This window comes from Numida meleagris, chromosome 3 (genome assembly GCF_002078875.1).
Source record: "Numida meleagris isolate 19003 breed g44 Domestic line chromosome 3, NumMel1.0, whole genome shotgun sequence".
NCBI lineage: Eukaryota > Metazoa > Chordata > Aves > Galliformes > Numididae > Numida > Numida meleagris.
In genome coordinates this window covers 30,972,719-30,995,440 of record NC_034411.1, presented here as the reverse complement: position 1 = coordinate 30,995,440, position 22,722 = coordinate 30,972,719, and the positions used below count along the sequence as shown (strand labels likewise).

At 44.8% G+C, this 22,722-nt stretch overlaps 1 protein-coding gene across 8 annotated transcripts in view; it reads left to right on the top strand.

Moving 5' to 3' along the window:
• TJAP1 (tight junction associated protein 1) overlaps positions 1-22,722 on the top strand; it is a 38,573-nt gene that overhangs the window by 2,279 nt on the left and 13,572 nt on the right. For 2 of the 8 annotated variants that reach the window (XM_021390805.1, XM_021390802.1), the window contains exons 3-5: positions 9,415-9,504; positions 19,366-19,460; positions 20,977-21,030. The gene's annotated coding sequence lies outside the window, so the exon portion shown is untranslated. Of the gene's footprint in view, positions 1-9,414; positions 9,505-19,365; positions 19,461-20,824; positions 20,863-20,976; positions 21,031-22,395; positions 22,468-22,722 lie in introns of all 8 variants that reach the window. The other 6 variants (XM_021390800.1, XM_021390799.1, XM_021390804.1 and 3 more) reach the window with 5 other exon arrangements.

Genomic DNA, 22,722 nt, shown 5'->3' with positions numbered 1-22,722 from the left:
CAGAGATGGCTTGGAGAAAGGATTTGTGGAAGCCAGTGTGGCATATATGAATTGCTTGTAAAAACAAAAAAAAAGTAATGAAGGTCTAACTGTTTAAGTAATAGCAATACAAACAAGTTTCAGTAAATTGTGACTATATTTTTTTGGCAGTTCAATGTAGATTTGATGTTTGTGAGTCTTGGAAGCTGATGATTTTTCCAAAGGTGAGCTCCCTAACCTGCTAAAAATATCTGTTCTATGAAGGTTCTACTGAAAACCAGACTCTTGAGATTTCCATTTGCTGATCACATCTACAGCACAGTCCCAATAAATAAATCTGGAGGTTAGGTCATAATGAATTAACCACCTTGTGTCCTTGTTAACAGTTTTTACAGCACAGTGTGACAAGATTAATGTAGCAGTGGTTAATAACCTTCTGCCTTTCGTGTTACTGGTAGAAATGCTGCATCAAGGAGCCTCCAATGAGTCTGAATGTGATACTGCTCGAGGGCAGGATTCCTCCACTAAGAAACGAGAATTGTACTTGATACCTTTTTGATGCCTCTGTGCTCTTTTGACCGGTGTTATCAGGAATGGGAATTTTCATAATGAGCTGAGTCCTTGGCTGTTGGATTTGATAGATCCTTTGCAAGTAAATTTAAGGCCCTGAAGCTCCTCTACCTTGAAAGTTTTGGCTGGGAGGATGTTCCCTTTATATATGATACCTCGACTGTGGAGAGAGTGAGTGCTTCTGGCATTTGTGCTAGATTATGCCTCTTTAGTTACTAGTAACTGGATAAACATGGTCCTCTCTGAAACCCATTTTACACAGGACTGCAAAGGAATGACGAGTATAATCTGTGCAAATGGTGCTTATACCTTTGGGCGTATAATTGTCTGTCACGCTCCCCTACCAGTTCCCATACCCGACGGCTTTTTTGTAAGAGTAGATCAGCTGGGTCTGTAACTGAAATAGGAAGAATGTTACTTTTTAAAACTTAAGAACTTTTGCAGCTGGTTAGAGGGGAATGATGAACCTCTGTTGAGAATGCTGAACTGGGATGTAGGATACTTAATTTCTGCCAGAGATTCATCATGTGTGTTCAGGTAATTACTGATTCTTGCTCTTCGTTCTTTGATTGTAAATATTAATTAATGCCCATCTTACTAAGGATTTGAGGAAGAGTCCATAGATATCTGTAAGATGCTTGAATGCCATGGTGCTAAATGTTTTAGTAAAGCGTAGTAAAGAAATAATTATAAAAAGAATATGCATGACTTTAAAATGAAGTAGACCTTCTGCGATCCGTTGTCCTTCATGTTCTGCAGCATGGTGAAATTGCCATGAGGTCAGGCTTGGCCTTCTTTAAGGCAAGTAAGCATTCTGAAACCCCCTTCCCTCTCTTCCCAAGAGCTGTTTCATTTTTTCCACTGCTGGTATTGCCTTATCTGGCTGAATGTTTGTGACTGAAACTCGTATTTTCTCTTTTGTGCCCCCTTGATTGTTCTAGACTTGGAAATTGTTCTCTTTGTTGCTAGGATGTTCGTGTAAGGTCTTATTGCGAATGTGCTCAGGCAGAGAAGGCCGAGAGCAGCAGCTTGCAGGCTGTCTCATGTTTGGAATGACATAAGCCACCCTTTGGAGTGTCCTCTCGGGAGCTGTGCTTAGGAAGGAAATGGCGTGGAAGGCCGTGTAGGAGTGTGAGAACAGCATTGCAGTGGTTGGAATGCAGGATAGGCATCACTTGGGTGGGCTCGGTTTTCCTTTGCTTTTCAGCAGCACTGGGTGCCAAGCCTGAGGAAGACTGCTGCTCAGAGGTGAAGAAGCTGGAATGTGTTCTTCAGTTGAGGTGAATACAATTCAGTAAAACTGATAGGCATCAAACTGAATAATGATTTTAAAGTATTTTCACATGATGTCTAATCTGTGCAAATTCACTACCACATAATAGCACTGAGGCTGAGAGCTCAGAAAAGATCAAGCGCTTATATGAATGGTAGTGTTCAGACTTGCTTTAGCCAAAGAGCTTGTTTTAGAAGGCATATTTTTCAGACATAACCCAATCTCTAACAGGTAAAGGTTAGGAAAAAGGGCAGTGCATTCTGTAATTGTCCACTGGGGCTTCTTGCTGTCTTCTAAACCACCTAGTGCTGGTCTGTGTCAGAGGTGAGGGATTGAATCACACTTACTATTGAGATTGCCTGCTAACCTTTCCTTTTGTGATAACCACAGCTGCTATGATTAGGGCTGATAGTTAAGGATTTTAAGTAAGGCTCTTGAAAAGATTAGCGCAGTCTGTAGATGAAGGCTGTCTTATTCATGAATGTGAAGGCATGTAAGTATTATCTCTTCACTCTTTAATGGTCAGGTGTAGTGAGTTGTGCCTCTTGCCTTTGCTTTCAAGTGAGGAAAGCGTGCGGAGTTTGGTCTTTCCACGTTGCAGTTCTGTAGTGGACTTTAATCCCAAAGGCGGCTGAGGAGGTGGACTTTAAGGCTATTCAAGTGAGATCCTGTATCTTGTGGCATAAGCTTCACCTTACTGATGTTTGTGAGGACACAGCTTGTGTTCTGTGCTCTTGTCCGATTTGCCCTGAGGATCCAGAGGCTCAGCAGCGCTGCTTGGTCGCATAGGCATGAATTTGATTTGCTGGATAGACTAACAAAGGTAAGTGGCAGTTGTACAGTGGAATGTATAAGAGGTGCTTGTAATGTCTCCCTAAATGCAAGGGGAACTCCTGAAGATAATTGCAGAGGGGGAGGATTTTCAGAGCTAGGAGCAGGTCATGCAAACCCTAAGATCTGTGTGTGGATACCCTCCTTATGGGCTGCTCTGGAACAGCATGTGCTTTAGGGCACAACGTAGCCCTTTTGTGGTGGGTGTAAACAGTTACCGACTTTCACCGAAGGTGTCTGATACTGAGAGAATAAAGATTAAAAAGGATTAGGATTGGGAAATAAGGTTTTCTGCAGAGATGAGGCTGGTTTTTAGTTACAGAGGACCTGACCTCCTGCTAGTGGCAAGAGAGAGCTAGTTTAACTTTCTGATTTTCAGGGGTCAGCAAATTCAGAACCGAGAGTCTATGGCAACTGTTTTGTCTTTGGCTGATTTCTGTATTTGTATTTTGTCCATGTGGTAAAGCTGGCTTTGGCAGTTAACTGTGGGTTTTCTTACTTCTGTGCTTAAAGCCTCAGTTGTCCGGTTGCATTAATGTAACGCCCGTGTGTGAATGGTTCTGGAATGAAAAGAGACAGATGAGGTAGTTTCTCTAATATTGAGGAATCGTACTTAGGCTCATAAAAAGCCTTAGGCAAATTTTACTTCGTAGTGTTTGTATCAAGGGAACATAAGTTATTCTCCCAAAGCGATAATTAGATAATTATTGTGGCAATAAGTTTTCTGACCATTATTTTAGCATATGCCTCTCAGGGTAACTGAATTCAGACCTGGATCTGTCTTGCTGCACAGGCTCTGTGCAGTTCCCAAAGATGCCTTGCTTCATTGTCCCCTGAATGAGATTTCATCCTGCAGCTTCCCTCTTCATTAGCAAGTCTCTGCTGCTGCCCAATGGGAAAGTTAAAATATTCTCAAGAGGTGACTTGAAATCTGATTAATCTCACACGAGTGAAAAGTGATTGCAGTTAATTCTGCTGTTTTTTTGTTGTTGTTGTTTTGTGTTTTATTTCTTGTTTTTTTCCTTGTTTAACGTGTCTTCCCCCTTCCATTCTGCTGTATATGATCCATATGCAATGTGTGGTACACAGAGTCCTGTCAAATGGAGGAAAAGAAAGCAATGGAAACAGCGGGACGTTTGTTTAATTTAGAGTTGTTTCAAGTCACCTTTCTTGAGAATGGCCTTCAAGTTCATATCCTACCTTTTAAGTGGTTTCATTTCTCTGAGCAGAAAGCATCTCATGCGCTAAAGTATGCAAAATATATTTCTTGGACCTGTAGAATTAAATGTCTGAGTATTGCTCGTGCTACGGTTATGTGAATCCTAAGAAATGCAAACTTTACTGAGAAGAATTTTCTCAGCTAGCTGCATTTTCCTAACAAATTCACTCTTAGTGAATGTCTGCATGGGCAGTCAGTCCACTTTCTCATAGGACTAGTAAGGAATGTCATTTTGGGGAAGCTTCTCATACCAGGTTGGACTGATTCCTGAGAGCAAATCACCCTTTCTGGACTGGACTTTCTGGACTTTAAAGTGTACCTGTTTTTTCTTGATTTGATTATGCCTTTGTAATAAGTTCCCAGGTGTGTCTGGAATGGCTGTAACAGAATTCAGTGCCGTCGAGGCTCCAGCTGGATGAGGAGAGCTGTATTACTGTGCAACTCTGGAGATGATTTACTGTCCGCCTGACAACTTGCAATATAAACATTAGTCCAAGCATGATCTTGTCCCAAAACCCCGCCTATGCAGGGAGCCAGGAGTCTTCCTGCCACACGCCATAAATCGTTTACAGTTTGCTCATTCCCGTGCATTTGAAAAACAGCTGTGCATGGGGGATTAGCAGTTTGCAGAAGGCCCGTGCGGGGCTAAATTAGGGTCTCTTGCTCTGGTGGCGAATACCGGTAATGGAATAGCCGGAGTGCTTCTCTGCAGCGGGAAGCAATTTACTCTGGGAACTGGGGGTTGGTGCTAGGGGTACTGCAGCCTGGGGGGAGAGTGCTGTATTGCAGTGCTCCAGTGGGAGCTCAAGTGCCTGACTGGTGGTTGTCCAGCATGGTGAGGGATTGAAAAATCATTGTAAGCTGTGGGGGTTTTATTTTAGTTATATATTTATATATACAAACACGCACACATAATAAATATAACTTATGTATCCAAAATGCAAGCAGACTACTTCTGTCTTTTAGGAGCTGAAGGGCTGTGGAGGTGTTTTGTGTGCGCGTGAAGTGTGGTTTCCCCTTTGTTAGCCCCCAGCAGCAGAATCTGATTCTAGGCAGCCATCTGGGGCTTCACAACTAACTTGCAGCTTTTAGGAGAAGTTTTACTGTGCCGCTTGGATTTATTACAGCTTTGCAGTTTCAACTCCCAAAGTCAGGCTATTGTGTTGTCTGTGCTAATTTAAATTACCTCCAGGAACTTTTAATGACTAACGTGTGTTTATGGTGAAACCTCCCATTTTTCCAAACCCTGAAAGCATGATCTGTTTCATAACTCTAAAAATATTGATGCTGTTACATCAATGCCGGGTACATTGGAGCCTAGAGTCAGTTGGTGCCTTCAGGTCTTTTTGTAATAAAGAGAATATTCAGATTCTGCTGTACAAATGAGACTAGACAGTGGAGTTCAGATACCTCCTGCATGCTGGGTGATGGACCAGCTGCTGAGTAATGCAGATATAAGTAGATCGTTTTAGCTGGGTTGGTGTCTCCATCTACAAGTCCTCTCTTGGGTGGGTTGGGTAAGAATCTGTGTGGAATTTATCAGTGAGGCACCTCCTTCTAGCTGCATTGGTCGAACGCAAATGCTTCCAGGCTGTACCGTAAGCATCCATGGGGCAGAGAAAATAGGCTCTGCGTAAAGCAGAGGACTTGTTTCTGAAATGAAAACAGTTAGAAAGGTTCTTACTGTTTTGTTGAAACTGCTGCTCAGACATCCCTCTGAAATAGGAATATTTTCCTGGAGCCTCCTGCTTTGCTCTCCTCTGTCATTGATTTGGGGAGAGCAGCTGGAAGGGCTTTTGCTAGGCTTGTCTGAGCCTAGGAGTTGCCTCCTTTTTGTTTTTCTAATCCGTTTTGGTGAAAGGCTGTACATTCAGTTTGGTTCTTTGTGCCATGCTGAGATGGAGGCCGGATAGTACTGAAAAGATTTGTGGCTGTTTATGTGGGCATTTGAGATGTGGAAGGCACCTGCTAATGAGCAGTAGGTCATTTCGTGTCAGATTGGCTAAGTTTCCATCAGGCTGGTTCTTTGTTGCGGCACTGCATATGGACTGTGTATGTTTGGGGATCCCTATTATCTACCTCAGATGCAGAGGATTTTCCTCCTCTTTGCTGCCTCCACGCTCCCCACAAGAAAAGAAATTGCCCATTTCAGGAGAGCTCTTAACCTAGAGATGGAATCAGGTGCTTTGCTCTTGCTTATGTAGGCTTTCCAGATATACACAGTGTTAGAGAGGGGCGTGAGTATGCGATCATGTTGCAAGCTTTCCCTCCTCATTGCTGTTTTTGATGCAGCTGTTGGAATTTGCCTTTCCCTTTTTCCTGGGAGCTGGTGTGAAGGAATTGCCATCACTCAGAGCAAATCTTAATCTGCTTGCCTTGAGCCCTTACCCCCTCCAGGTGAGGACTTTGCCCAGCTTCCAAAGGCAGAAGGTTGTTTGTCAGCTTGTGTTACCTGAGTCTTCTGGGTTAGGTCTGAAGGGAACGACTGAGGGCAGTGGAAATAGCAACTCAGAGATGCTGGAGTAGGGGAGGGAAGGAAAGGACAGAGTTAGCCGTACAGTTAGCTTTATCCTCCCCACACCCTTCTTTTTTCTCTTTCCTCACCTGCCCAGCTGTGTAGTAGGTTAGCAGTACGTGTCTGTTCTTATTCTTATGAAAGTAGACTTTGTTCTCTGAAGACTGCTAATCATGCCCCATGGGGGTGTAATCAGTTATAAGGTATTTAATATGGTGCAGGCGGGAACAGGCCGCCTGGCTGGGCTGGCAGATTGCAACACTACAATTATAAAGGGCCCCTTTCCCCCACTCACCCGCCCACTGGTGGCAGGATGAGGGTTGTACCTTAAAACAGCATTTAGTCTATGAAAAATAAAGGTGTAGTGGGGGCGGGGAGAGGAGAGCCTGAGGAGGCAGCTCCTATTCCGGGAACTGGGCAGATGGAAACACTGCGAGCACTGCAGCCATGGCCGGTTGCGCTGTCGAGACTTGTGGGCATTTGGGTGCAGTCACATTGAAGTGCATTGCACGGGGTTGGCCCTTGGCAGCCTGCAGAGCAGCAGGGGCTTCCGTCCTCTCTGCTTTGGGTTTTCTTGTGGTGGCTGGGGTTGGAGAGGTATGGAGCGGTTAGAACTGGAGAAGCCTTTTCTCTGGCATAGGGTGATTTAGACACCTAATCTGTTTGGGTGCTTTTGTACATCCTGCCAGGCTTCTATTTATATCTGTGGATATAAATCTATTGGTAAATCTAGCCTTTCATGCCTCTTTCTTCCAAGGGCTGTTGCTAGTGCAGCAGCCTGCCTTCCTGGCTTGGAAGGGAATAGATGGCTTGAGGTCTTGAAATTTAATGGGCATGAGCAAGTCTGTTGCACCTCATCTGGTCTGTTCTGGTTACCTAACACCAGCCCATTCCCCTCAGTGAGGGCCCTGAAGTGCACATGTGGAGTGTGGAGCAGCTGGGCCATGGCCTTAGAAACTGTCCCTGCTCTGGCAGCTTGCTAGATGCATTGGTGTGTCTCTGGAGCTTGTGGCCACGCTAACCTTTCCCCCTCCAGGTTCCCCAGAGATCATAGCGTTTTAGCCCTTTTTTGGTGCTCTTGGAGTTTGCTGGTGTTGTTTTGTGCAGTGACAGGACAGGGCTCCCTCCATCCATGTGCTCTTCGCTTCCTGGAAAGTAGAGGGGAATTTCTGTTCTTCTGTTCCAGCTTGCGTTGTATAGTTTCTGTCATTCTTTCCTGCTCTTTTCTGGCACTCCTGTGCTTTGCTGAAGCTTAGAACCCTTTAGTAACTGAATTCTTCAGAAAGCTTTTTGGACTTCCAGGTGCTGCCTGTGAAAAAGAAGTGGTATTTTTTTCTGAGAAGAGCACGTGGCCACTGTAAAACAGTGGGACAAGAGGTTCTTTATGCATTGAATTTTTGTACACTGAGTCTTTCTTCTTGTGTTTAAGTAACGAGGCATCAGTGCTGTTGGAGAGTAGGATAATGTACAGTTTCTGTGGGCAGTGAGGACAGTATGAGGATAGGATGCAAAAGTGATTGCATCCCGGAGAAAAGCTGCTTGACTTCAATTGGGGTAGTTTCCCGGAGGAGGATAAAGGTTTGGGCATCAGGAGTGCTTGAAGGGGTCCAAAGTCAGCCTCCTTTCAGCTCTGCCCCTCAGTTCAGCAAGGCTTAGTGTTGCATTCTCCCCTTGCCTTGTAGGAAAAGGCAGGGAAATTCCCTTCCCAGGCTACTGTGCAGCACTCTGTTCCTGCCCTGGAGTGCGATTGCTTCCCAGCTGTGATGGTGGCTCCTCTCCCTGCAGTGTGTGTGCCCACTGGGTACTTTTCCTGCCTTACGCTGTGTCTCTTGCCCATGGCTTGAAGTTGCCTGGGGAACTCGAGAAGGCCCCATGGAAGAGTTTGTGCTCGAATCTGTTGTTGGGGCCCTGGCAGTAGCAGGGCTGGAGTGCGTGGGGAGCGTGGCGGGTGTCAGCCTGGTGGGTGTGTGGGCTTGCTGCTTGTTTTCCTTCCCTGCCTGGTGAGGAATGCAATGTGTTTGCCTTCCTTGGCCTGTGGTTGCAGCCACATTCCTGCACTGGGAGTCAGCACGGCGCGGCGTGCTGTTCATGCCCCCTGGCTACATGCTTTCAGCTCCACATCAAAGTTGTGTTTGGTGTGTAGCTTGTGCCATTCCTGGCCACACCTGGTGGCCTGCAGGCATGCAGGAGGTGGAGTCTGGCTGTGTTTGCAGATGGCATTCAGGGTTCAGACTTCTTGCTTGTGGAGAGGCTGGAGCTGAGTCCCTGCTAAACAACCCCAGGAATGCAGCGGGAGAGCTGAGCGGCACAGTCACTCCAGGGGCATGTCCTAGCAGCAATGTTTCCTTTATAGCTGCAGCAAAATAACTCATGCTTACTTCTCCAAAGGAACTGTTTGCTTGGGTGTGTTGTAGGGTTTAATTTACACTGCTAAGGCCAATTAAGGTTGGCTTGTCCCCCTGCAGCCTGTATGCTCTTGGCAGTCAGCTACAATTGAGTGGCTCGTGCCGTCAAACTGTGAGCTTAGTACAAACTGTGCATGAGATGTCTTCCTGGAGATGGAATGGCCCCAGGATTTAAGCCAGGTAGGAGCACTTCCCCCAGTCAGTGGAGTATATGTTCTTACACAAATAAGTTGCTGCTAAACTGTCCCAGCTTCTGGGAAAGTCTTTGTCTTCTGACTAGTACTTCAGGGGAAGAGCACTGGAAGCTTGGTGAAGAACTGCAGATCAAGATACAGATGCATTATTTTGGGATCCTTGCCAGGATGTCTAAGAGAAAAAGGCACTAAGATTTTCATGTCCCAGTCTTAAAAGCCATCCTAGTCCTATGTACATAAGTCTTTTGTTGGCCTGGCTCAGGGAAAAAATAGTCTCTTTGTTGGTGACAGTTTGAGGATGGGTGCTTTGTGAACAAGGTTTGTGGGAAGAAAAGTGGAACATCTTCTGTCCTGAGTAAACTGTTTGGTTCATTAACCAATTTGCTTTTATCTTGGAAACTTGTGATTCCCCTTTTGATATTTTCCAGGAGCCATAAGTTCTTACTAGCCAGTCGCTTCCGTATTAGAGTTTGTCTTCTGCAGAAGACCTCTCTACTGCCATCCTTAGACAATAACAGGTATGAAAGAATGGACAGTTGGAAGTCCTCTGGCTTTATGGCATAGTTTTTGGGTTTTGGCCGTGGCTATAGTCTCTGGATCAGTTGCTGCAGGCTGGTCCGTGCTGCTGTTTCTTGTTCACTTTTCAGAGCAGGAACTCAATGATAGATGATTAGGGAGATGTTGCGTGTTGCAAAAGACGTACAATTGTGAAAGGATTGGAAATTGTTTGCATTGGGCTCTCTTCTCCCCTGATTTTATGTAAACCAAGCATTTGATTTCATACCAGTTCCCGCTGACTCTGCCTGACTTCTAGGGCTCAGGTGTTGGGGAGAAAGTGTATTGCCTGAAACTGTTTTCCTTCATCTGTTCTGTGGTGCCAAACTCAACAATGTATCCTGTGGCAACATGAAGCGTAACAAAATATAAATAAGCCTAAAACTGGATTATGTGGAAAGTTATTGACTGAACATTTAATTGTGCATAATCATTGTGTGTTCCAGTTTTGTCATGCAACATGTGCCGCAGCTGCAAAAATGGAGGTTTTAGGATTAAATATTACTTCTACTGCTACTTTCTGATTGCCCTGAAAGGAGTAAGGCTGATTCTTGTGCTTTTTCTTTCCTGTCAGTGAGTTTTGATGTGTTGTGGAGAGAAAGTTGGTTTGACTTCACTGCTGGCCTTCAGGAACCTGTAGGAATCCAGATCACTGTGCTTTGACATCCAGTCCCAAACACCTCTCTACCAGGGAGATGTGCTCCTCTGGCTGGAGCATTAACTTTCACCAAGTAGCTACATCTCCCCCTGGTGGGACAGAGAGCAGGAAGCAGGGCTGTGGCTAGACTGTGGAGTAAAGGGAATTGTTCTGATCCTGGAGCACCTTGAGCCAAGAGCAGATGCGATGTTTCTCCATTTGAGACATTCCTTAGTCCAGAGTCACAGACTCTAGAGCCCAGCTCTTGTAGCTGCATGAAGCTGAAGACGTGAGCCAACAGCTTGCTGTTGGCACTGGACAAACGCCTTCTCTTTGCAGCGTCTGCCTGGAAATATACTGGTATTTGTCCTTGCCCTTAGATGGGTGGTGACCTGCTAGCCCTTTGAGTGGTTTTGTCCAATATCTGCCAAAAAAGAAAGTACACGGAACATGACAGCTTGCTTCTTTAGGACATCTGGGACCAAGTATCCTCTTTACTCAGAGCCCCTTAGAGCATAGGTGACTAGAGGTGTCTTTGCTTGCAGTTTGGCTGTTTCTTATTCCCAGCTTGCTCTCTAAAGAGCTATACAAAGCTTACTGATGGGGAAGGCTGTAGAGAGGAGCCCTGTGGAGGTGAAGAGCTTTTCTTTGCTGCTGAAAAGGAGATTTTTTTTTTCCATAACCTCAGAATAATTAATGAGCTTATGCTATCCCAGGGGATAACAGTGGTATAGACCAGGCAGTTCAGTTTTACAAGAGAAATGCCGGGCAGGGGATGCAGTGCTAGTCTGGACAAGCTGACCTTGTGGTAAAACAGAAGTGCCTGGCCTTCACTGCAGTTGCCCCTTGGGAGGATTCTTGCTCATTATTACCTCCTGCTGAAGAACCACATTTGTCATTATTGCTAACACCAGTGTTGAAGGAGCCAGTTGATGAGAGTGCTGACTGTGCCCTGAGGAGTTGTGTCTGAGAGAGAAGAATCGAAGGGGCTGCTTGGTCTGGGGTGGGATGTCTGTGGTGGTCCTCCCAAGGCAGGAAAGTGAAGCTTGGGGGTGTTACACAGCATGCACAGAAGGATGATCAGAGCAGCCTTCTAATGTGCTGTCTGTGGGGTGAGGGGTGGAGTTGTGGGTCCCTGCTGCCACAGTTAGGATCCTGTTGGTCTGAGGACTAGCTGGAACCCAGGAGAATGGGACAAGGGGCATAGCCAGAGTTGCGTGCCTCATACAGGTCACCAGTGAAAGATGAGTGGGTGGATCTGTTTGCTTTTCCTAAACCTGATTAAACCGTGTTGTATTTCTGTGACTGAACTCTCAGCATAAAATCTTTCAGCAGTTCAGTGGTGCTGAAGGCTAAGAAATTCATTCAAAGCAAATAAAACTAAAACAGATGAGGCAAACTGAGGCACATTAACTGCAGGACCACACTACAAAAAAGAGAGAAGATGCTCCAGGGTTACGTTCTGCTTCAGGAACCACGCTGCTCTATTGTTTACAGAGTTGAGACAAGTTTTGTGCCTGTTCCTGCCCTTGGCTCAGGCTCTGTATCTGCTAGGCCCAAAGCATGTTTTTGAAAGCAGCCTCCTTTCCTTGTTTGTGCATCGTGGCCTGTTGAGACTGCTGCTGCCAGCATGTAGGCGCGGGTGCTCCAACACTCCGAATCACACCTGGATGCGGAGGCCAAGTGGAAATCGATGGGGAGTGCTTGCTGCAGTTCCTAGAGTTGTGACTTGGGTGAGGTGGGAGACATCCATGCCTGACAGGAAGCATGGTTTGTGAAGGTGTTGGCAGCACCACCACTCCTAACTTCTGGGGAGGGAGAGTGGCAGGGTAGGAGCAGGCTGTGAACTGCTTCCTCTCTTCTTGCTTTGGTTGGGTAGTTTTATTGCCCCACCACCTCTTCTGGTCCTCTCAGAGTTACACTGCTTTTCACTGCTAGCTCATAAAGAGCTATAGCTTACTGCAGGTAAAGTGAGGACCAGGCTGGTCGGTTGAAGAGCGACCTACTGGTGTCCTTGCTGGAGTCTGTAATTTTACTTCATTGTACTGACTGCTGCCTGTATTCAGTGCTGCAGAGATCATAAAATATTTGTGCTAGATTTTCTCTGATAAATCACACAAAGGATGGCTCAAGTTTCCATGGCAATGCGTCTGAATGCGCTTCTGTGTCACTGAAGAAAGAGGGACTTTCAGTTGACTAAGGTTTAAAGGTTTTCCCTAAGAAAGGGGTTGGTGGTGAGATTGCACGTCAGGTGTTTGCCTGCCTTTGCATAGTACCTCTGTGCCGGACATATAAGCTGTAGAAAGAGGGAACTGACATTTGGCTAATGGCAAAGATGGACTGTGTTGTGCAAAGTACAGCTGGACTCCTGGCCTAACTGTTCGGCTACAGATGCAGCTGCATGATCACACAACAATTAAGCCTGTACCATTCTCTGCCTCTCACATCTGACCATCTGCTAGGCAAAAGCTAATTAAACCAAAATGATTCTTGCTGGGATTAAATCCTAGCAGCAGAGAAAATTGAGAATAGTACAAATATCGTTCTACCACTACTCGATCAGGATTGCCGCTTTACTTGTATTTATAAAGAATTGCAGGCTATTCAACTCACTGCTGTCAGGTAGGTGTTTAGCTCGTGCAGGCTTTCCTTCTTTCTACCCCAGATCACTTCTGGTGTAGGTGCAAGAAATAGGGCTTTGTCTTGCTGAATTTTCCTACATTTCCTGGTTTTGGTATTAGGGCCACGGAACCTCATAGCTGCTGGAAGCTACTGGTCTGAATCTGAGATTCAAGACCGAGTAGTTTATTGTGAAAATGTACCTGCAGCCCTTTGAGGGTTGAAATTTAAATCTTGTAAAATAAAAAGTGTGGAAGTGTGTTTCCCTTAGCAACTGAACTCTCACATGTACCTACAGCCCGCGTTGCCATGTGATTGGGGTTCAAAATAGCTCTTTTAAAAAAAATAACAAATGAAGTGGCCTTCCAATTTTGATTTTGATGCTTTTCTTGGTACTGAGCAGAAGTGACAGCTCACCCTGTTGCTGAGAGTGGTGGCACAATTATTTTGATGGTAGATGAGCGATACAGTTCCCTGCAAGGGACTCAGAGTATTTTCCCTGTTGTCCTTCTGTGCTGAACAGGGAAAGCTTGTTGCACTGGAGAGGAAGTGAGCTCTGCAGGGTAGCTCGGAGGCAGAAACCAAAGGCAGTGGTGAAACTGAACTGCTGCAGTGGGTGTGAGGAAGGATGAAGTGAGCTCAGAAACCACGTAGGAGTAGCAGGTAGAGATGGAAGTGAGAACACCAAAAGAATGAAGATGAACTGTCTTGGTACTTGGGGAGAAACGGTTCAGTTAGTTTTTAATTGAGGAAGAAAAAAAAATCTGGTAGTTCGAAATGGCTAGAATTTAATTTTGACAAACTTGTTTCAAGGGGAAATGCTGTGGGAACTGGGGAGATAAGAGGCGATTTTGGAGTGTGAATTGTCAGCACATTGCGCCTGTGACTTCAAACTTGCTTTGTGTATGTGATTACCACTCTGTTTGCAACTCTACCTCCTGTTTTGGTGGGAGAGAGGCAGTACTAAGGCCATGCCCAGGGGCACTGAGCTAACATGCTCAAACTCCACCCTCTAGTTGCTCAGGTAAGCTGTTGGTGAGCCATTTCCTTAGGAATGAGAGTGTGGAGAACATTCCCTTCTCTGTGTCCAAACGGGTCCAGGTATGTTGGACATCAGCAAGCAAAAGCTGTGTGGATGCATGGAGAGCAGGGTACAGTACAAGGGGTTGTTACCACACTTCCCCTCTTGCTCAGGAAGAGTGGAGAAAATGTCATGCCGTGCAGGTCTCAGTTTATGATGATATTTGGTTGGCATTGGAGTAGTAAAATACTTCTAGTCATATCGATGTCAGTAACTTCAATACCTTAATATGTGATGTGGTTAGCTTATACTGATTCTAAGAGAGATGCCACGCTTTCTTTTTCCTTAAGAAAAAACACACAAACAAGCAAACAAACACAAAACCTTCTTTGGAAGCAGGAAAGAACAAGAAGGGTTAACTTCAATATTGTTAAGGATTATGCCTGTGCAGGGAAGTTGTAGTGATTTAACTTAATCAGATTAGAAACAGTTGTGATTATATTAGTGCAGCATTCTTGTATAGGCATCCTTAATTTAGTTTGTCTTGTATCTATCTATTTAACTTAAGTTGATTCAACACAAAGTGCTCTCAAACTGAATTAAAAACATTTACCCAGGAGGGTTATACCATTTTACATTATTTTCTAACTCGATTTAATTTAGTGTAGTGTATACATAGACAAGACCTTGGGGAAAAAGCTGATCCTTTTTATTACTTGCAGAACAGTATGTCATGTTTGTCTCCAGCCATGTGATAGTGGAATGAAAGAGCCTGTTGTGGTGTACGGTGGTGGAGGATGGGCACGCTAATCATTGCAAACCATTGTACAGCTTGGTCATTCTTAGCCATAGTGTGTGATTGTAGATTGTTCCTCCTTACAGAGTGGGACTTTCTTGACTAGTACAGGTATGAGACCCCTGGAACACTGTATTGAGGTTGTTCCTTGGCTTGCTGTTAAATTTGGTGCTGCTTTCCTGATACTGTCTCACCACAGTATGCACATGCCTTGGTGTGAATGGTGACTTCGGCTCCTACAAAATTCATAGTGAAGGAAGAAATCATTCTGTAAGCACTGCAGATGCCAGTTAACTTTCATATTGGAAAGCATGAACCTAGTTGATACACTTTTTGTTTTCTCCTGGCAGCTGGAGGTTCTGTGAGAACAAATGCAAACCACAAACCCAATTGTATGGGTAATATTTCAGAATGAAGTTGGCTGCTGTAAACAGCTGTTTCATTTTCTGAAATTTGCTTTTGCCACCACATGCAAGCATCAGGGCTGAGCTTAAAGTCTCTGCAGTCTTTCAGGTGCTTTCTAGGTTGGGTCACTGCAATGAACTTGCCCATCTGTCCTCTGTTAATTACGTAAATGATGTGCTGTACTCCACTGTCAGTCTGTGTAGATACTGCACAGTGTGTTAGCCATCTGTGCATTACTGCAGCTCATTGATGGAGGATATGTTCTGGAAAGCAAATTTAGGCAAGCATATAGGTTGCAGTAATGGTGCATTCTCTAGCCTTGCTGTATTTTCTGCTAGAGGGACAGCTCAGTGACTCGCAGTCCTTGCAGTTGAGAAGTTAGAGGGTATGGCTTTTCCATAACTTATAAAATCATGGGCTGAAACAAGAGGGCTGTTGGTATTAATTGCTGGGATGGGACTTAGGGAATACTTATAGGTGCTGAGAAGGCCACTTTTCAGTGGCTGAAAAACTTAAGTTGTTCCTAGTTCATCCTAATCTAATCCAATGTTCTTTCATTATGTAATGTTGGAAGGTAATAGTTTCTCCTTTTCTTCCTCTCCTACACAGTGCAGGAACTGGCAGGAGGTCTGGGAAGGGGTTTCCTACATGTTGATTTTCTAGAGACGTGTTCACCCACTCCTTCTCTTCAGATGTTTGCTTACTGTAGCCATTCTCTAGCTTGTGTTTGAGAGGGAAAATGTAAGGCTGTGACTCCTCAATTTCCCTCATGTGATCTTCCAGTTTCTGCCAGATAAATATTGTTAGGACATCAAGAGTTGCTTTTACTAGCAGGACCCATATTGGTTATTTTCAGGAACTTTGAGAATTTTCCTAATCTCTGTGAGTAGTTTCCTAATGGACTGGTTTACATCTCTTTAGATATCTAAAAAATAGGTATTGCTCCAGAAATCTTCCCATGGAAGATCCTAAAAGAGCGCAGGTGAGAAGTTGGAGTTGGACACAAAATCTAAGGTGCAAAGACAGCAAGGCACTGGAAGTTTGCAGCCTAAACCACCTTGTGAGAGTCAAAAGGATCACAAAGCAAACTAAAGAGATCAAACTAAAGGAATCACTGAGCAAACTAAACGGGCTTCTGGTCTGCCAGCGTTTCTGGATGAGAAGCTGTTGGTAGCCCCTTCTGGAGCTGTCGGTGCCAAAGGTAACTTGGCAGGTGACCTTTTGTCAAGCTGGCTCTTGTGCAATTTCATATGTAGCCATTAAAGGCGGTTCTATGCTCTTATATGGATTAGAAAGCTAGCATTCATTTCCTGGTCAGAATCTCCCCTGGGTATTTTTATTCTCCATTAACATTCCTTCTGGGGATTGTATTCGGGTCTTTTGCTTCCTGTCCTGTTCCTGTTCAGATGTTAATCAGCTGTTGTGTTCTATTCCAGTTACATGTGAGAGATGTTAGTGTTTCTGATCCGTTCTGGCTTTTATAAAAGGGTTAGGGAAGCTAAGCTGTTCTTAGCACAGTGACTAGATAATAATCCATACTTAAGGATAGAGAGCCCAGCTGAGTTGGGGACGTGGGGATCTTTGTATTCTGGACAGAGGGAGTGGGACCATAAGAGAAGTGTGATTCTGATAACTTGTAAGACTTTCACAGGGTATGTGATGGACATGTGATATGTCCTGTTCAGTGATATTTATATTCAGCAAGAACTAAGCAAGTCTGTAGAGTCCATGGATTTCATTTCTTTGGAAATATGCTAGGTGTTAGGCAGGCCTGTTCTTCAGCAGTGAGCCTGATCTTTCTCTTGCTATCTCTTGAAGTTGCTCCCATGCAAGGAACAGAGATTTCTGCTTCATAGTCAATGTTACTTGGTATGAAAAAGCAGAAATGAGCAATAATCCTTCTGAAACTCTATTTTAATCCAAGAGACACTCTAATACTGTTACTCAGATGTGAATTGTGAGTATTAACATGCAAGTAGAACTGAAATGCAAGTCTCTGTGCTGGGAGCTGTCATCTTTTTTATTTTAAACTATAAGCCTGGGAGCCTCAAAGTAACCAGCAGCGGAATGAATCACAGCATATTTTTAATTGAAATTTCTTCTCTGAATGAAAGGATCTCATTAAATGTTAAAGTATCCTTTAATAACCTTGCAGTCCTTTTTTCATTGTGCTTGGCATGAGCAGTCTACAGGGGCTGCTTCTCAACTTCAGACAGCTTGTTCTTCAGTTCTCGACAAGGTCTCTCAATGCAGTTTTTACATCCCCCCATCTCTCTGATTAGTAGCCTTGATCAGGCTTACTGCAGCAGCTCCTTGTGTAATCTGGCTTGAGGCTCATGGGGGCTGAGGTTGGCTCTGTCCATAAGTGCAGGAAAACAAGTGACAAGTCTCTTGCTGTTGCTTCCCATGAGGCTATCAAGGAGAAATTGTTGCCTCCTAATTCTTGCCAATCTCCAGTGTTGGATCTGGTATTTAAGATATAGGCTAGGTTAAACTGAGTGAAAATTCTGGGTTAGCTGTGTGATTAGATAAGTGGCACAGGACAGTAGCAGCAATTATTTTTACACGTATGAGTACGCGATTGGAGTTTTTTGGATTATTGACTTGGTGGTAGCCAATGGATGTTCCCGTAGTGTTGCTTTAGAAACAAATGTGGCTATGATTGTGTTATGGAAGGTATTTTCTCTGTCATACAAGCTTATCTTTCTGATTAAAGAGCAAGATCAAAGAAACGCTGCTTTTGAAAGGAGAACGTTGGAAAGATGACACAACTCTTGAAATAAGGAACATTCTCTGCAGCAGTATCACTGTATTTCTATTAAGGAAGGAAAACTGCTGTTCCTGAACACTGGTGAACAGGCTGTTGTATAGGATCAGAAGAGGCAACATGAGAGAAGGTAGTGATGAGGAATGCATCTTAGATGTCCTCTTTCTTGTTATTGGAGAGAAGGTGGTACAAGTGGGTAGTGGTGTGGTTTTGCAAGAATGCCAAGTAGCTATTAGTTCTGTGGAGCCTGGACAGAATAGTCTAAATCATTCAGTGCTATATCACAGCTGCTCCTGATGTGTGGTAAGTTCATCTTTCTCAAACCATGCAGAGGACCTAGCTGCTCTGTGAATGGATTTACGTGGAGGGGTGCTGTCTGATAGAAACAACTAGAGCCAAGTGTGTGTGTGCAGCTGCAGTCAGTCACTGTCACTGCACCCTGTCTCGGTGAAAAGAAGAGGTTGTTTGTTCTTTGTCTTTGTGAGGGGGTGGAGGAATCATCAGCTTTTGGCATTAGTAAAGTAAATAGTTAGGTTTCCCCCGCAATCTTCTGACCCTGCATCTGTTCATGTCTGTTTTCCTTGAAGACATGACTATTGCTAATGGGTGTGAGCCCAAGTCTGTTAGCCCTCAGTGAGCTGTTCCAGTGAAGCTATATCTGTCAGTGAGCTCAGAAATGAGTCAGGAGTTATTGTAGGTAGGAGCTAGAAGACAGTAGAATTGGAGCTTCTGCAGATGATAGTCTGCTAGAAAGAGAACTGTAAATGCTAAAGGATGTTATTGGTGAAAGATGGATAGGGCAGATAAAAGGGACCAAGAGACTAAGTTTCCTCTTGTATTACAGTGCTAATTAGAATAGGAAAGTCTGGGCTGAAGAGCTGCTGGCTGCTGTAGCTTCATGCTAAAGCTAAGTTCCTCCTGAGTACAACAGAATGTGGGCTTCTAAGCAAGCTTCCTCATAAACCTTGTGCATAGTTTGAGGGTAGAGCAGAATTAGCACGTTCTTTTGTTTCTAGGTGTTGCCTATGTCCATTTCTACTTAAAATCACAAGGTCTGTCGATCTGCAGAGAGTATCTGTTGCTCTCTGAATGGAGTAGCAGGGGATTGAGCCGCCTTGGATGCAAAGAATGCCTGGATATTGTAGGCAGAGGGGCCCTAACAATGCAGTTAGTTGCAGTGAAGTCTGTAGAACAAAGTTAGGCTGGTGTGGCTGGCTGGTTGGGGCAGAACAACAGAAGCTGGATTCCTGATATTGGTCAGAATACAGGTGAGGAAGCAGTGACCCCCTGGAGCCATCTAGAAAAACCAGCTGCCTCTTGCAGGCTGGTTACTGTTCTGCACAAGCATCCTGCTCAGTGGAGGGATGATAAAAGACCTTCCCTTTCTGGGATGCAGTGAAGACAAGGAGCTTCTTTCACACTGGAGGCTCCTATAGTTAGATAGTAGCCTGATGGTGCAGCAGTTTGCTTCTGACTCCTATCCTGGCACCTGGCTGTGGGTTGCTCTGCGCGTGCCTGGCTGTTTCCATGTGTTGTGCCCATAGGTGACTGACACTTAGTTTCCTTTCTCATGTTTCAGGAGCTGTTGGCCAGATGCTGCTGGATGCTGACAGGGGAAAGCTGTTTCGGAGACAAGCAGTCAGAAATGTTTGGACACGTCGTCATTTTGGATCTGTAAGTCCTTGTTTGAGGGAAAGTTGCCTGGAGGCAGTGTGGGTATTTGATTGTCTCTGGAAATTCTGAGATCGTGAGGGTAGGTTTCCGATCCTGGTATCTCTTCCAGGTATGTGAGGATGAGATGGCAGGTAGTTTAGTTGGTGAGTGTTGGGTAGGAAGTGGGACAGTCCTGCCTGAGCCTGAGGAGCTGTGTGATGAGAGACGGTGAGGCCTTTCGCATGTTTGTTCTGAGCACCACTGTAGTGGAAACGTCCAGGGATCCATGCGGACAGCTGTTCCTGGAAGCCTCTGCTCATTTGCCAGCCTGACTTCCAGCTGCTTCTGGGAGCTGGTGTAAAAGCAGTTTCACACTGCAATAACCTGGGTCCTTCCTGGAGTTACACTTATTTTTCCCTCTCTCTCTCTCTCACCCTGTACTTTACAGCTTTCTCCTGCAGATCAGTTACGCTGTTGTGGCGCTGTTCTTAACTTTACTAGTCGAGACCTGACAATAGCAGGTAGTAAGGAAGGGGGCTAGACAGCTTGTTGGGTCAGGGCCAGCACCAGGGCACCTTTCAGATTGTTTTGGCAGAGCTTGAGTTTGCATGATCCTGGTTGCCTGCCTGTTCCATTCACATTCCATCTGGCTCTCCCCGTATGCGTACAACTACTCCACACCCTTCGCTTCTGTCTCTCCTCCCAGGGCTTGGTGCCATGGATAGGGGAAAAAGCAGCGCAGCAATAGAAGTGAATAAGGAAAGGGAAGACTATTCTGCAGTCTCTCTCATGCCAGTGACAGGTGATAGCCATAGATCTAAGCTCTTAGAACTGTCTTCTGGATCAGCACATTTCTCTTCAGGTAGTGATGGATGCCCTGAGCTTTGAATACAGAAGATCCTTTCTGAACTTGTGTTAAATCCTGGGTTGAATAGGCAGTATTTCACAGAAGCCTATTTGCACCAAGGTAGAGCATGACACGCTGCTTGCAGGAAGCCAGAGAGTAGCTTGTCTTCTCTCTTGTAGAGGTATGGGTAGGCACAGGAATGTAATGTTTTGGCTCAAAGGAGAGACTGATAATTAACAGCTCATTTGTAAGTGCACCTTTAGCAAGAAGCACTGACTAAACAATTACCTCATTTGTCCTTTTAGCATTTAGGCTTCACAATCTGCAGTATCAGGGAAAATTAGCAGTAAGGGTCCCATTTCACAGGAGATTTGTTTAGTCCTTCCTGGAACCAAGGTTTTCTAGAAACTTGCTTCATGAATTTGCATGGTTTGGGTTGCCTGAGTGAGTCCTTGGGTTGCGTCCTTGCCGAGTGCCTTTCTAGCTCTTGCTGGGCTATATGGCTCAACTGTCCTAAGATAATCTCCTTTACTTTCAGAATATCTGTTGTGGGTTGGAACAGGCACTTGGAGTGAGGTAAATATCCTGTTGTGCTTCATTAAAAACATTCCCTCTTCTTTACACATTTACAGGATGAGGTTTCAAACTGGCTTTTTGATAAATGCTAAGCCATTTGTTTCTCTTCTTCAGGACATCTGAGTGAGTGTCCCTGCTTCATGAGGCTTTGGATTTGAGCCCAGGCTGGTAAGTCCTCAGATCCTTCAGAGCTGTAGAAATTATAGCAATTCCATCTTGGGGTATCTCCATGAGTATCTGCTGTCCTTAGCCTGTCAAGAGTTGACAGAAGTGTTAACTGTAGGTCACCTGGATAATGGTGGGATGTTGGCTAATCTGCTTCTGGACAGCACATCAGCATTTCACTTTGAAGAGGAGAAATGTCTCCCCAGCAAGACAGATTCAGCTGTTTCTTTTGAAGATGTAGTGGAATGTGCATTTGGTATGCTGGATGTGATTCTTCTGAAGTATTTGAGATCTCTTCACCTAGTTCTTTTTAAAGGAAGAGGTCTTGAGAGAATGACTCCAGCAAAAGTGAATTTTCAGGATTTTGATTGTGGAGATTTACAAGCTAGGCCTTGGAAGTGGCTCACGTATGCGGAAAACACATGAGTACTTGCGTGTTTTCTTTTTTTTTTTTTTTTTTTTTGAACAGTGGAGGACAGCTTGTAAATTATCCTGTGAAATGTAAAGCCTCATGTGGCTTGGAGCCACTCTGTGCTTGGTACAGACATTCCACGCTTGCCAGCCCTCCCAGTGGGCTCAGTTTAAGTGTCAGGAGGATGCAGCTAAGCAAGAGAGGATAAGGACTGAAGATAGTTCTTAGGACTCACTTTGGACACTGAATAACATATAAAACTCCCCTGGCCAAAATATAAAGCAAATGAAGTCCTCTAGGTCACTGGCCTGGCAATATCCCTTGGCCAGCTGGGAGGCCCAGTGGAAGTGGGCATTAAATAGCCCTGCCATCAGATGAGTGGGAAGGGTGATCTGAGTTGCGGCAGGTCTTGCACTTTACAGTTTTGCAGATCAGGCTCTATGGATTGCAGAGATGCTAAGCTTTGTCAGTGATAGGATTCAGCAAGGGAAAGGGGAATGGGAAGTGGGTGCTTACCCCAAACGTATGGGAGTTGTGAATGATGTGTGTATTGTTGTCAGGGGAGATCTGCCTATCAGGCCCTAAAGGAACTTCTTGGCATCTCTGAGACTTACTGTCTTGTGTGTAATGGGATGGCTGAAATTCTGGTTGGTTGAGGGGAAGTCTTCCTGCTCTCCACTGTAGTTACAAAGTGGAGGAAAGGAAGGAGATTATTCCATATATATGAGATAGCTGCTTTCCTTCTGTCCCACATTTTGCTCTTGTGCTGCTTCTGCTCCTACAGCAGGCAGAATCTTCCTGCCCAGCACATCTGAGGTAAAGGGACAAAAACTAGTCTGGTCTTTCTCATAGCAGTACTGCTGCATTTTGCAACTTCTGACCTTAGATACCAAAATTAATGGCATTGCTTCCTAATTTGATGCCACCTACAACTCAGTCTTTGTCTTTTCTGACAGAGCGAGCAGTTGTAAAAGTATGGTACCTCCTTCTGACAAGCCTCCTACAGTCTGCCCCACTTGTGTTTCTGTGTAAGCAGAAAATTTCTGAATTTGAGCTCTTTAATGACTTAAGTCTCCTCCCACATAGTTCATGCTGACAGTGACAGCACATGATCAATAACTCCTGCTGTCACTGCTGCCTGTAAGGCTTGCTGTTTCCATATTGGAAAAGGCCTTTCCTAAAGAGCCTAATCAATATGCTGCTGTGAGGCCTGTTCTCGTTTGCTATATATAATCTGGATACACACAAACTACGTGAGTGAGTGTGTGTAGAAGGGGGGAGAG